The sequence below is a fragment of the Lynx canadensis genome, chromosome B2 (genome assembly GCF_007474595.2).
Source record: "Lynx canadensis isolate LIC74 chromosome B2, mLynCan4.pri.v2, whole genome shotgun sequence".
NCBI classification, from domain to species: domain Eukaryota; kingdom Metazoa; phylum Chordata; class Mammalia; order Carnivora; family Felidae; genus Lynx; species Lynx canadensis.
The window spans coordinates 60,060,065-60,067,271 of record NC_044307.1 but is presented as its reverse complement, the minus strand read 5'-3'; positions in this window follow the sequence as shown (position 1 = coordinate 60,067,271).

Here is a 7,207-nt window from a genome sequence, read left to right as displayed (position 1 = left end):
TAAATTGAACCATCGTAAGTCAGGAACTGCTTGTATTATTAAATATGGATTCTCACTTGGGACCTTGGCAGTGTGCTTTGCTTTTTAGAAGAGAAGTGTCAGTCAGTCTTAATCCCAGAGTCAATAGTAGAGGACACGACTAATATAGGTGGTATAAGATAGCATGGGAATTTAGGTGATAGTGCAGTAATTCAGAGCTGATGAGCTTGTGGCTGTCTTCACAAGGAATTTAAGCATTACTGACAGGCACGTAGCCTTAAAGGGGTTAAAAGTGTAAGACTCAGTCCCTAGACAAAAATGTTTGCTGGCTTCAACAAGATTGCCCCCAAATTCATGTCCACCCAGAACCTCACAATGTGTCCTTATTATGAAATAGGGTCTTTGTGATACAATTAAGTTAAGGATCAAGATGAGATCATACTGTATTAGAGTGGACCCTAAATCCAATGAGGGCACCCTTACAAGAGAAAGAAATGGACCCTTAGAGGTATAGGGAAAGAGCTCATCTGAAGACAAAGGCAGAGATTTCTATTATTCTGACACAAGACAAAAAAATCTGGGGCCACCAGAGGCTGGAAGAAACAAGGAAAGATCTTCCCTAAGCCCTTGAGGGAGCATGGCCCTGTTGACACTTCGATTTTGTCCTTCTGTCATCTAAAACTCTATTGTGAGAAAATATATTTCTGTTCTTTTAATCTACCATGTTTGGGTCACTTTTATGACATTCTGGAAATCAAACACAGAGGGTTTCCAGGAGCCTGGTATATTGGCAAGATCACTGCCTAACACCGTAGCTATTCAAGGTCCTTTCCACTCTGTAGAGGGAGAGAAAAGTTACCATCAACCAAGAAGCAGTTGAGTGCCTTAAGAGAAGTACAGACCTTGCAGGAGTAAGGTTTGTTTACTGTCATCCTGGCCTCACCAATTGCTTACTTCTCTGAACCTCAGATACCTAACTTCGAAAGTGAGTAAAATAAACGTCTCTATCTCATAGGTTGTAAAAAGGTTAAGTAAAATAATGCACTTTATGCACTTGACACAACTGTGCCTGGTACATTTTAAAGCACTACTTTTACAACTGTTATTAATACTGGCCTAATACTACTTCTACTACTTCTACGGCTGCTGCTACTGCTATATTCCTTCTCAGCCAATCTGTATGTATTTATTTATTTATTTATTTATTTACTAATTAATTCATTCATTCATTCATTCATTCATTTATGGGCGGAGTAGCATGTGAGCTGTGGAGGGGGAGAGGAAAATGGGGAGAGAGAGAATCTCAAGCAGTCTCCTCACTGTGAACATGGAACCTGATGTAGGGCTTGAGGGCTCATGACCATGAGATTCTGACCTCAGCCAAAATCTAGAGTCCGAGCTTAACCAACTGTGCCACCCAGGAACCCCTGTATTTTATTAAGTACTTACTATATAACTCACAATTGGACTAATCTCAGGGATAGAAAAGTAGACAAAGAAGAAAGTTAATTACTGTTCTCCCTGATTTGGTTTGATTAGATTTTTTTCTGGGAGACTAATGTTATTACGTAGTAAGTAAAAGAATTCAATCTATTAGTGGAGAAGTGCTGCTGAAGTGTTTCCCTGCACTTTGCCCAAACCTTAGCAATTAGTCACATTTTAGAGAAGGCTTTCTCAATTTATCTTCATTTGAGTGTGCCTTCAGTTTTCTGTTGAGCCCCTGACTTGCATATGTATATATTTAATAAAGAGTGTTCTAAACAGAAAGAATAGCAAGAATAGGGGCTGAAAGCGTGAAGTGTACTTTGTATTGTCAACCAATGGCAAAAAGGTACATAGTCAAAGTGAATGGAGTGAGGAAAGGAATAGTAAGCATTAAAGTAGAACAGGTAAGAGGGGGCACATCAGGGAAGACTTTGCAGGGACAGGGGTGGGCAAAGTAAGTAAAGAATTTGGATTTTGTTCTGCATGGTAAAAGGAAGGCATGGAGAGATTTTGAGCATAAAAGCAACATGATATGAATTAATAATAGGATTATTATACCTTAGCCTTTGACAATAAATTAAATGAGGGCAAATATGGAAATGTTAAAACTAGTCTGAGAAGCTACTGAAATAATCCCATAAAGAAATGATTGTGGGGGCACCTGGGTGGTTCCGTCAGTTAGTCATCCAACTCTTGATCTCAGCTCAAATCACAATCTCACAATTTGTGTGTTTGAGCCTCACATGGGGCTCTGTGCTGGCAGTGTGGAGCCTGCGTGGGATTCTGTCTCTGCCCCTCTCCTGCTTGTGAGTGCGTGCCTGCGCACACTCTTTCTCTCAAAATAAAATAAAACAAACAAAGGAATGAAAATAAATGATTGCAATTGAAACAGGAGCTGGTTAATAAGTATCAAATTTGAGCTACATTTTGAAGCCAGAGGCAAGAAGGTATTTCTGACGCACTGAATATGAGATATGATAGAGGTGTCAGGAATTACATAAAACCATTTAATCTGAGGACGTGAAAAATGTAAATTATCATTTTTTCTGAGATGAAATTGAGCATGAGGAGGAATAACAGAAGTTTATTTTTTATACAATGAATCTGAGATGCCTAGAGACCTCCAAATGGTTATATTGAGAAAGTACTTGTTCATTTGAGTTTGGAGATCTCTAGGTTTAAGCATTCATTTGAAAGTTTTTTGGTGAAGAGATAGCATGAAAATCCATGACACTGATTAAAAATAACAGAGGAAAAAGTAAATTAAAGGAGAAGCTATTCAAAAGCTTAGCTTTAGAGCAAACCATATTTTTAGAAAGTCAGAGTCCCCTATTTCAGAATATTTATGTTATCTTTTGGACATGCCTAGGCAGTCTATAGATATAAGTAGTTTCCAATGCATCTCATGCACTCAGATATTTAGGAAAATGCTATTTTCCTTCATTTTTTGTAAACTCATTTTCAGATTAGGTTTCTATAATGAGACTGCATTATATTGATGTTTATTTTCCACTCGGCATGTTAAACTATGGGTATCTTCAAAGGTACCTCATGCCATAAGGAAACTGTATCTACTGTGCTTTCATTGATTTCCTATATAAACAGGTTTATGATTTATTCAGCATATAAATAGGGTACTTTCAGAGACAATCCATAAATATTTCTTGTTTTGAGATTTCCTTTAGGTTTGAAGTCATTGAAAAATCTCTGCTTTTTCGAGTATTTAAAATTAAGGTTTTTGCTCATATTGAACACTTGCCAGGTTATGATAGACCCAATCTGTTTGAATGTATAAACGTTTTTTGTAAAGAATTTATTTGTTTCACAGTTTTTATTTTTCTCAAAGGTTCTATTCCTTCATCCTTCTCTTTTATTGATGTTCTTTTGTGTTCAGAGTTGTTTTTGCAATACTGTCCTTGAAACTTGTCTTTAAGCTTAATCTAAAATGTAGCTGATAACACACATAAAAACATTATGGAATGCTGGTAAACATACAGCATTATCAGAAAACCTAAGATCTAGTCCCAGCTGCTTGCCTTGCCATTTAAAAAAATGTGTGGCAGGGGCGCCTGGGTGGCACAGTCGGTTAAGCGTCCGACTTCAGCCAGGTCACAATCTCGCGGTCCGTGAGTTCGAGCCCCGCGTCGGGCTCTGGGCTGATGGCTCAGAGCCTGGAGCCTGTTTCCGATTCTGTGTCTCCCTCTCTCTCTGCCCCTCCCCCGTTCATGCTCTGTCTCTCTCTGTCCCAAAAATAAATAAACGTTGAAAAAAAATTTTAAAAAAATAAAAAAAAAATAAAAAAATGTGTGGTTAAAATTACACACCTGAACTCTCTGATCCTGCTTCCTCATTTACAAAAACATTGAATTCAATAATACTGCCAAATTTGTTTTATTGCTTTCCTGCTTTTTTAAAACTTTTACTAAAGTGAAATGTCTAGTTACATAGTCCCAATCCAAATCTAAAAGAGGCTTAGAATTGTAACCAAAGCAAGAGGAATTACAATTAATGAACATCTAGCTGGTCTTCACCACGCCTACTACAGTTCCCAACCACCATACTGACACCAAAAATGGGAAGTGATTCACTGCAGATATAATTCTATCTAGATGTGATTTAAATATGAACCAGGGAGCACCTGGGTGGCTCAGTCAGTTAAGTGTCCAACTCTGGATTTTGGCTCAGATCATGATCCCAGGGTCCTGGGACCCTGCATCAGGCTCCATGCTGAGTACTGAGCTTGCTTGGGATTCTTTCTCTCTCCCTCTCTCTGTCCCTCCTCCACTCACATACTCTGTCTCCCTCTCAAAATAAATAAATAAACATTTAGAAATAAATAAATATGAATCAGAGCACAGCATATTTCTTCAACATAAAGAAATGATTAATTTATTTCTGGTTCAGGTCAAGGTCTTAGTAAGTTTAAATATATGTGTGGTGATTTATAGTAAATATGAAGGAGACATTTCTCTCAGAGGAGGAACCTGTATATATATTAATAGTGAGACCACTGAACCTCAGGATGTTTTTAGAACTAAGAGTCATCTGGGAAGATTTAGGTATAAGTTTTCCTAAAGGAAGGAGAATATAAGCCAATTGACATTTAGTAATCTCCACCAGTCATATAAGTCTGTGACATTTGTTAGCTCTCTAAATTATATCCTATTAGGATGATATCACAATCAAATATTACTAATTTTAGCTATTCTAAGTACTTTTTCCAAATGCTTAAATGACATAACAACAACAACAACAGTGGAATGTTACCCCTGCTTTGGCCTCTTTATGTAAACTCTAAAGCACTCACACTGAATGTCTTGAAGAGCATGGTAATAAATATGCCACTGGGTCGGTGCATGTAGTTAGGTAGAAACTAGACTTGCACTTATTAAACTGAGTAAAAGTACAATGTACTTTGACTTAGTCTCGAAGTTTCAGAATTAAATAAGCCATAATAATTTGGGGGGTGTGCATTTATTTCATTATTATTATTTTTTGCTTGCTGCTTGCTATAGTGATTCCAGTTTTTTTGTATAAAACTCATCTCATCTCTAGTAAAATAAGTCAAAATAATAATAAAAATCCACCTGGTAGGCATTTTCTACTCAGAATTACCCATTCCTTCTTACATTTTATTTTTACATTAAGATCTTAGAGTTGTTTCTATATCTTATGGAAAACTTGAACTCCTTCAAGCAACATATGAGAATATTCGTTGTTCCACATCCTTGTGATCATTTGGATTTTCCATTTTTTCCTTTTATCCATTCTGTTGGATTTGTAGTAATTTATTGAATGTGTTTTGAATTTGCATTTTCCTAGATGAATGAAAATTGCACTTTTTTACATATTTATTGGATATTTAGTTACCCTTTTTAATGATTTCATATGTGTTCAAATATTTTGTTCAATTCCAAAGTGTGTGTTCTTTTCATTTAATTAATTTTAAGGAAGCCATTCATTTTTAAGCACAATTACTTAGCAGTATTGTAAGTCATTACTTGATAGATGTCAAGTCAAGATTAGTAGAAAAATCGAAAATAAAGATATAAGATGGGTGTTGTAAGCATTGAGGTGGCAAATGAGGCCATGGAAATAGATATGATATCATAAAGATAATATAGGGAATAAGACCAAAAAACAGCCCTGTGGGACAACTGGGACCAGAGAAAAGAAAATAAGGAAACAATCCATAAAGCCAAATAAGAATTGGCAAGTAAGGGAGGCAAAGAGAGTCTGAGCCAGCTGCTTCACTAGCCAACATTGCTATTAGAGTAACTGAGCTGAAGATCCTCATGTTCAAATCAAGCTGATCCACCAACTCTCTACATAGCTTTCAGCAAAGTCTCAGAGAAGTGCATCCAACTCTGTGTACCCTTTGCAAAACTCTGCCCTTTGTTGCTACTACCTTACTGCTACTCACAAACTCAAAACCACAATTTGCATTAGGCACCGATGACATTAATCCCATCCACTCTACCTTCTGTTTACAAGGTGACTATAGAAACAGCAAGAGCACAAGATTATTTTTCAATATCTGAACCCTAACTCCCCAAGTGGTTCAATCTTTGGATTTCTGTTCATTCTCTTTGGAGATCTGAAGCCTTATGACTTCAATTAGCATATTCTGGATATAATTTTAACTACACTCAGGCATATCTCTAGCCATTCTCCTCTGAACAACTTCACACATAAAAGAGTTAGTAAGATACTTCTTAGGACTTCACCGTGTATGCTTTCTTTTCCCACCAAAAACATTGTAGATTCAGAGAAAGAATCAAAGATTTCTCATAATTGCCTCTTTCATGTACATCCTTCTTTAATACACATAACATAACATCCATAGTGAATGCATTAATATGTAATTTATTTCACATCATATAATGCCGAAATCCCTATAATGGCTTACCATCTCACCCAAAGTAAAAGCACAAGCTCTTTACTACCACCTCCTATATTTTGATGATTTGTTCCTTCTCTGTCCTGTCTTCTCTGACTCCATTTCCTACTACCCTTTGTGCTCATCCTGTTTTAGCCACAGTGGCCTCCTTGATTTTCTTCTAAACGTTTTATCCCAAGCTGGCTTGTCATGACCAGGAAACTAACAAGCTGAAAACACAAAAACAATTTAGCCACATAGAGTCCTTGAATTTCCATACATCACTTGAGTTCTTAGCTTCCACTCATCAGGCAGGAGGTTCTCAGACAGGAATTGTAGCCTGAGAGGCAAAAGGTTGTTACAAATCATATTTTATTATCTACTTTCCCCTTCTCAGGTAAATCTCATGGGTAGTACTAAATAATTTTGCATCCCTACATTTCTTTTCTAATCAGTTGGAGCAATATTGAAGATATTTTGTGCAGACAATGGAGGTTTAGTCTTTTCTTTTTCTAAAGTACTTAAAAGTAAATACTGGTTCTCATAAGTGGCATATCTTATCTCACACTGTGGCTTGCTCACATAAATGCACTGAGAAATATTCAACTAGAGAATTTTTTATTCCAAAATTAAAACTCAGGTGTTCTACACTTTTTAATGAAAATAGTTGATCCTAGAACATAGTATTTTGAGGTAAATTTTCTTAGTTAACTATTCTATTATTTCATATGTTCTTTCAGAAGTAAAACATGGAAAAAGTGTTTATTTTGCTTTGAAAGGTTTCCTTTATCAAGTATGTAGTATTGAATCTGGAAATCATTCCTTAGGTTCCACTCAAAATGACATCAGGAAAAACACTTCAAC